The following is an 8,949-nucleotide window of genomic DNA, read 5'->3' as shown; positions in this document are numbered from 1 at the left end:
GTAACCAGTTGGCTGTCATAGGACAAGTGATTCTGGCCATTTCATGGGGGATTTTGGTACTTTATGGGTGGCCAAAATTAAAATAAGAAAGTATCCAGCTTCCTCTGTGGGGAATAAATGCGTTCCAGATCAAAACTTGTTTACCATTGGATCTTTCCGGATACAGGTCCTTTGCCAGGTGCTGTTTTGCGACTTTTTATATGTCACCCCCTTTAAACGTGTATCACATTATTGTCAATATATTCACTCATGGGGGAAAAAGACATATCAGCCAACAGGTAACATCGTATCGTAATCAGTGATCAGGCATGGCCTTACTCTAATTCATTAATGTGAAACGCTGTTTTTGATCTCTCAGAGGCCGGGAGAGTTGACTTCTTTAAATTGGCTCATCGGGTCTCGGGAGGCACCATCATGGGGGTGTAGACCGGATTCAGCTGCTCGTCTTTCACCCCGGGGCTGCTCCTCCGAGGACAAACGGTTAGATTAGAAATTATTGCCGGATGTTGAGACAGGGCACCAGGCACTCACAGGCACGAGCTCTGCATCCCGGGATGAGTATTAACCTCCAAAAGACACCTGCATTTGCCTACACTGCTCAAATATCAGGCCTGATGCTCCATTACAGTTTCAAGTAGTTAGTTTTAATCCTCAAGATCTCTTAATATAAAACCACAATTTTGTTACAAATAAGGTCTCTTTCAGTAATAGCCCCTGAGTATACAATCCTCTAATTGCCTCTCTGTATAGTAGTTTATTTTAGGGAGGTCTCTCCACGCATTAATGCGCCAACTATGTATTCATTACTGGGTTTAATTAGGGGAAGAAAGATCAACCGACGATCAGGTGAAATGTTCATTTACAGGTCACCAAATTAACCAGGAAGGTCTGGTAAGACTGTTTTATACTTATAGGTAAATCCATGAAAAGGCCCAAACCAGCTATGTGGTTGGTAACCTTGCTAGGCCAGCGGACTTGCAAGATTATATGAGAATCCATCTTGCCAGGCTTCGAAACTATGCGCATGGGGTGTCAACAACTTCCCGATGGGTAACAAACCTCCGCGCACAGTCAGGTTTAGTCTTTCTGTCGTCTGTGCTCTGAACCCAAAGGCCCATTGGTTCAACTGAAGATGTAAGTAATGGCCTCATTAAAATGGTTGACACTGCACTGTCATTTTTAGCAAGAACTCAGGGACAGGAGAAAATAATGCATTTGTTGCGGGATTATTTTTGTTGGGGATTATTTTAGTAAGAGGATTTATACACATTTGCGGTGGCTGCCCTAGTGGCCGCTGTTTACAGATGCCACACTCGATGTGTTTTTAAGGAGTTCTCTGGATAGATGCGGGAGGCCCACAGAAGAATAAGATAAGTTTTAGTTGGATCAATTCATTGGTTGGTTTGTGTCGTATCGGCATTTGGCTTGACACGATGAGAAGGAATACACAATATCACCCTTATTATATCCTAGGACTAACTTATAAGGACTAAAACTTCAATTATTGAAGTAATGATAATGAGTTTCTTGTGTAATAATTGTTATAATTTATTCTCACTCTAGATTAAAATACACCACTGAGGCAGCGTTGATGGATCTAACTTTGACTTTTTGAAATGATCACTCATTTTGTATAAAATCCTGCACAAAGTTAGGCAACCTTTCAGTGGGTGAATTTTGACTTTTGTATGATGTTTCTAATACACTTTTAAAGCATGAAATTAATTTGCAATACAGCTTTATTATAGCTACAAAGTAGATGTTTGATGTCAGTATTACACAGAATAAAGAAGCTGAACCATCATCTGAAAATCACTGTTCGAACACTGAGCTTCAAACACATTGCCGTCATATCTGAAAGTCGTGTTACAGCTGCTATATTTTTAATCTTGTTTATTTGTGCGCATCAGAAGCTTTAATGAATATTTAGTGATTTTGCAAGCAATGAGATTCCGATTTGTCTTTATGTTTTTATCTCGTTTTAACTTCTCTCACATCATTTGAAACGGCTGCACACTTCAGCTGCAGTGTGAAACCTGTGAGGACACTCAGTCCACTGGTTATATGAGGCAGAGAGATGGGGAAGTGGAGATAAAAATAATTTTGCAGCCCAATCCATCTGATGATAACAGAGTTCTCCTTTACTGTTACCATGGTAACCGGGAACAGGAAGGAAGTGGAATTGTTGCAGAGCTCAGCAGGACCGGGCTGAACCACTGACAGAAACCAGAATAGGTGATTACAGCCCATAGGAGATCCTGTGTGTGTGTGTGTATGTGTGGTATATTAAAACACACAACTGTCAAGTCTACTATAAGTGGAAAGTCTCCTATTACTGAGTCTTCCTTATTAGCGTAGGAGCATGTTGTGGTAGTAGTGGTGAGCTCTTATCATCACGCTGTGGACTCTAGCCAGAGTCTTATCTGACCCCATTAGATTATCTATCAGCTTGTATAATCAGCCTCTGCAAACTCCCACTGACCTGAACTGCACTATACTGAACCCAAATCATCTGGACTGAACTGTGCACACCAGGCTGTGCCCTGATTATAAAAGTGGCCGGCAGGGTGGCAGAATGATTCAGTCCCCCTTCACAATTAAAATGTACCCTGCTGAAGTGTCCTTGAGCAAGAAAATGAATCTTTTTTTCACTCAAGTGGTGTGATTCTCTATCAGACATGGGACGAAAGATACATTTCTCTTTCAGGGATCAATAGTGCTGCATGAAATGATTTATTTATTCTAGCCTGTACAAGCACATCTACTCGATATAAAGGGCAGTGGTGGAAAGTAATTCAGTACATTTAAGTACTGAAGTTAAGAACAATATTTTCTTTTAACTCCACAACATTATTTGCAACTTTACTTAATTGATATGATGCAGTGCTATACTGCTAATCAACCCAGTAGTATACAAAGTATCTAAAATTGGCTCTGCATTGATGAACTACAACATTAAAATGTGTCATGTAACTTTTACTTTTCATACATTAAGTTAATTTTGCTGATACTTCTTTGCTTTTATTGCAGTTTACAGTTCGAATTCAAGATTTTTACTTGAAATTAAGTATTGTGAAACTATGGTATTTCTTCTTTTATTTAAGTAAAAGAGCCCATTGCTTATTCCACCACTAATTACGGAATACACTTCCCATTAAAAGTAAATAAAAATAATAAACTACTATACTAGACCACCAACAATGACTACTACAAAAATATCATATTTATAAGAGAAGAAACAGTGCCATAGCATGTAGGAAGTGTAATATTACATACTGTAAAACCTCATCATCATTAGGGACTGGGGTCTGAGTGTACCTGACAGTCAAAAGTGGCTGGTTATGTATTTGTTCTTCGTGTATTAAAACAAATATAAAATAACATGAATATACATTGGTTTAATATACACTGATTTAATTTTAAGTCAATATATATCCATTGAAATGATGGTACCTAATGTAAAATTTAAGATAGTAGCATATTATGCCTACATTACTTACTCAGAATTATATAAAGAAAATTGCTCTTTTTCTATTCACTATTATTATTATTATTATTATTATTATTATTACTGTACATATGTAGCTAAGCAGCAAGCTAGTGTTGAACACAATACAGAGAACATTTAACTGTCAAATTAGTTACCTTGTTACCCCAGTGAAAAAACAACGTTAAGTTCCCATACAACACAGTAAACATAAACATAGAACAAACAGATAATTACCATTAGCAATATTTTAGCCTCAGACAGACAGTATAATGTTTACCTCGGTTACACTGATCATAGAAAAACTTTCTTTTCTTCACACATTCTTCTTTCATTCATATTTTTCTTTTTATTAAATTGTTGTCACAAAAAGGCCATATAAAAGATGCATGACAATATTTGTTTGTCCTGCCAAACAGTGGATGTAACCAATTGAACTGCCATGGATCTGTGCACAGTGGTTGCTATTAGCAACAGAAACTGGTGCAGAACAGCTCCCTCCTTAAAGGAATAGTTTTAGGGCCTACATTTTGGGAAACACTTATTCTTGGATGAGAACATCAATACACTGTCACGTCTGTGCATGAAGTACAGAGCTGGAGCTAAGAGGTGATTAATTAAGCTTAGCATAAACACTGGACAGCTAGTGTGGATCCATACAAAGTTAAAAATACAACTACCTTACTCATAAAGATGTTGTATGTCAAGTGTTTAATGCAACAATTTGTCATTTTATAGGGAGCCATGTTGTAGCCTCATTATTTCTAACAACAGCCAGGTGTAAGTAATGTCCCAGAGTCTTGTTGTTAACATTAAGGTAAAGTCATGTTAACAACAGCCAACAACTGTTGGTTTTGAAGAAGTAGTTGACTTAACTCCTCTTAAAAAATGTAACTTTTACATTTCTGTATGTGTACGGATTAAACAAAATAAATATAACAGGTTAGTTTAGAGATTTTTTTTTACTTTGGACAGAGCTAGGCTAGCTGTTCCCTTATTATGCTATGCTTTTCATCACAGAAAGACAACAAATAAGAGTATTTCCCAAAATGTGGAGCTATCTCTTCAACTTATGCTGAAGTGCTGTTGAGCAAGGCACTCATCAGAGTGTGGAATTAGCCTGGCTAAGATCAGTTGTGCGGGTTGAAAAGAGTTCACAGCCTGTACCCCTGAGTGAATTAAGATTTAAGAAGCTACTCTTTAATCCTCCAATAAGCACTTCTCCCTGATGTGCTGAAGCTCAGAAAGCATTCCTCCTCTGCCCTAAATTTTAAACTCCACACTCTGTTGTTTGTACTGTATGACAGCCTGAACTGCATTGAGTTGTGTTACATAACGCTACAGGGTTCCCTGCAGAGTAGACTTCACACACAAGAATGTAATAAATATGCATATTAGTACAACTTCCACTAATTATTCACATCTTACATTTCAGTTTTGTCCTCTGTTTCTTGCAGATTTAAATAGATATCCAGGAGGTTGAGTTGTGTGCTTGCTGAATAAATGCATTTCTACTTTTCTCAACATCTGTGTGAAATGTTCTCAACAGATGAGAGCATGGTTCTCCTCATTGTACTGGAATTCAGACACCTTTAGCTTTACATACACTGTTTAAGTGGTTACAACAGCTCACAGTTACAAACACACTGACAGAAAGGCTGATTTTAAGCTGTGTCCTTCACAAAGGCTCACTGAAGGCTGTTTATTCATAGCGCTGTTTTAAAATAGCAGCTCTGATGAAAAGAAAGATACATAGTATTGCATAACCATGGCTTTCTCAGCTTTACCTGCCAAAAGTCATACGTATATGAGTGTTTTTTTTTTTTTTGATTTGATTTAGCTAAGGATATTCTCTGGACTACAAGCAGCAACATGTGGATTTGTTTGTCTTAAAGCTCCTACGGGACAATGGTGCCAAGGACATGTAAGTCTCAAACTTGTATGAATGAAAGAGAAATCGAATTAAGGGCATGTGACCAATGTTGTATGTCAGAGTCAATTCCATCACTTGGGTATCTTGGCTTGGGCAGAAAAGTTTGACAGAAAAGCCTACATTACTGGGAGTGTGGATTTTGAAAGATGACTACAGAGTTGCATTATGGGAAGTGTAGGATTTAGCTTTTGGGGGTTTTTATTATAATATGAAATAAAACGCCCCATACACTCTCTCTGTGAATCATACAATATTGTAATTCTGTGTAATTTTACTACAGTCATTTCTGTCTACTCCATATTACATCTATTACATGTCTGTCATGCTGGAAGAGGGAGCTCCACTCTGTTGTTGTTGAGGTTTTGTATAGAGGATCCCCACAGTTAATAGACTCATTAGTGTCCTTTATCTGTTTGGAGAGCTAAAGAAGCAGCATTCAGAATAATGATGTCAACAAGTCATTACAAGTAGCCTAATATACATTTTTGTGTAAAAGACTAAGGCTAAACCAAAATCAGGTGCCAAAATAAACACTGCCCTAAAGGTTAGGATTGAAGATTATGATGGAGTATCAGTGTTAAAAGTAAAGTAAATACATCCTTTCTTGTGTTTTAAATCACTGCTGACTCTTTAAATATTAAACTGAGATCAAGATAATTCTTAACCAAGTTAACCTGTCAGTGCCTAAACATACAGAGAAAGGGATCTTTGCACAATTGTACACTGGTGAAATGTCTGATTATGGTCACTGGACCAACAATTCACTATAAGGGTTGACAGTGTGCAGGAGCTGATTTTTCATTTAGTCCTTTGAACATAACCATAAATTATAACAATAATCAATGTGTAGTTGATATAAGTGGCTCTTATAAGAGCGGAAATATTGTAGGCAAAACAAACAAAATACATTGTAAACATTTTGCGGATATGGTTAAGAACATTTTGCAACGATGCAGACACGTTCTTTAAAAATGTTTCCTCATCCCGGTGTAGAGAGAAGGCTTCATTTCATTTTTCAGTTTTATAAACACTGACAGGCAGGAACAAGTCGAACGATGAGTGGGTATCAAATCCATTGTCTGTCTTTGTTGTTCAGACCAAGCAAATGTGTGCGGACTGCATGTCAAGTGCTTTATTATTGAGGAGTACACGCATTTTAGCATCAACGGGGATGAAAGCTCTGGTGGATTCAAAATAATCATGAATGTTCTTTCCACATTGTAATCTCATTATGTGCTCACAGGGTGTTCTTGTTTCATTCAAATGCTCCTAATTGTCTCTTTGGCTAATTCATCCCGTATCTCTTTTTTTCTTTCATGTGACTAACGCTTTTCTTCCTCCCTCTTTCTCTCTCCTCTTTATTTTCTTCTCATCTGGTGTCCCTCTCCCTGTAACTCTTTGCTTCTGTCTGCCTCACCTCATTAGTGTCCATTATCTCTGGGGAGAGCTAAAGATGCAGCGCTCAGAATCAGGATGTCAACAAGTCATTTCCTGCAAGAGACACAGGACACTGAGTGTGTGTGTGTGTGCGTGTGTCTCTGTGTGTGTGTGTGTGTGTGTGCCGGGGCTACTAATGATTCTACAAATCCCCTGGTCGTGTTGCGGCCCAGGCTCCGTGTCAGTGCTACTTATTGGCAAACATGAATCTGGGCTTTACAACACAGCAGCTGAGATATCTGCATCTGTATGTGTGATTGCACGCACACACACACACACACACACACACAGAGATTAGTTTCTATCATCATACTAAGAGGAATCCCTTAAGTAGAAGAGGGATTCCTGCACTATAAGTAATAGCTCTGTAAATTACTCCTGCTAAATATAGCCTGGTTGAAAAAACTAATTTAAAGGGGACTTTCTATGTTTTCCCTTATTTTCTGTCATATGTATAATGTTACACTGTGGGATGATCATCCTGAATGTGGCCAAAGGTTCAAATAATTCTAAACTATTCACTGTGAGCAAACAACTCAGGCTTCAGACTCCTCTGAAGAAAACAATTTCAGTTTTGTCTTTATATATTTATCATATGCTCCAGACACAGCACAGCTGAGCACCCACAAAGTACAGGGCCCATCCAGCTGCTCAGTCTGTTATTCGACTGCTCTGCTGCAGGTTTTTTTATGTCGTGTCTTGCAGAAAGTGCTTTTGTTTGTTGTGAAGGAAAGTTGCATATTTCCCCTCTGATGTCCTCCGGCTGCTCTGCCTCAACTCTCTGTGATTTATGGAGTTTGCTGATGGACTGATAGCTTTACTTGTTGCATAAGTAGCTAAGGACTAACTGCAGCTGCCGTTAGCCTGTTAGCTCAATTAGCCGTGAAGCCATCCTATTAGCTGACTCTAACCGCTAACAACAGTGGTCTCCCTATCATAGATATAAATCGCAAGTCATGTTGCATCTAGCGTTTATGTCTATGCACCACACCGGCAGGGCCAGGCCACTGCTGGCTGATGTGCTTGGCATGGGATCGCACAAGCAGTCATAAACGGTGCATCTCTCTGCTTTCAAGTGTATCCTGTTCCCACTTTATATGTAATTTGTTGCACGTCCAGCCCAGTGTCGAGTGAAATAAAGCTGCACTTAAGACCGGCATTTTAACATCATTTAAGGTAGCTACTAGCTGGTGGTAGGCTACCTGCTGCCAGAGCCATGTTGAAAGAGTTTTGCTGTAATGTAAACTAGTTATATTTCTTATAAGCACTTACATCTGCGCTGTGATTTGGTCTCGTAGATAGCGGTGGTTTCGCTACCGAACCATAGTCTCTTGAGCCTTTTCTATTCTATTCTATTTTATTTGACCGTAAGTAGTATAAGTAGCTCATCTGCTCTCTCTGTAACCCTATGCGCCCATCATTGCTTTAACAGGAAGCTCGGTGGTTAGCATGTTGGATGTTAATGGTCATAGCATCTATTTTCAGGCTGAGTGCTGCAACCTGAGACAACTGGCAGCTGTGTGGACCTGGACTGGGCCACTAGCCCTGAGCACAGGACAGGAAGGCAGATTGGACACTGGGGTTTAGGTGTCAGTATGTGTGTGTGTGCTGTGTGAGCGTGTGCTGTCCGAAAGGGCAGGAAGCGGACGTGGACACCCGAGTCGTCTGATATGCAGGGAATCTGTCGCCTCGGATCACATGGTGGAATCTGTCGCACCAGGCCAAGGACAGGCCAAGACTTTCCCACAGTCAGAGAATTAGTCAGAGGCAGACAGAGGGAGAGAATCAGTCTGACAAAAACACAAGGTAGAGACAGTTCCTGTTACACTGCAGCATGTATCAAGACATGAAAACCAAATGGTTATCAAAAACTCATTCAAAATCTCCCTTGTTTTGGATTTTATTTCTTTTGATTGTTAAACTACATAGTGAATAAGTAAGTTATTAAGATATTTCAGAACCAGGGTTAAAAGTGCTTCACACAAAAAGACCATATACAGTGGGTACGGAAAGTATTCAGACCCATTTAAATTTTTCACTCTTTGTTTCATTGCAGCCATTTGCTAAAATCAAAAAAGTTCATTTTATTTCT

This window comes from Morone saxatilis, unplaced genomic scaffold (genome assembly GCF_004916995.1).
Source record: "Morone saxatilis isolate NCDOM2014 unplaced genomic scaffold, NCSU_SB_2.0 Contig18, whole genome shotgun sequence".
NCBI lineage: Eukaryota > Metazoa > Chordata > Actinopteri > Moronidae > Morone > Morone saxatilis.
This window is presented reverse-complemented; position numbering follows the sequence as displayed.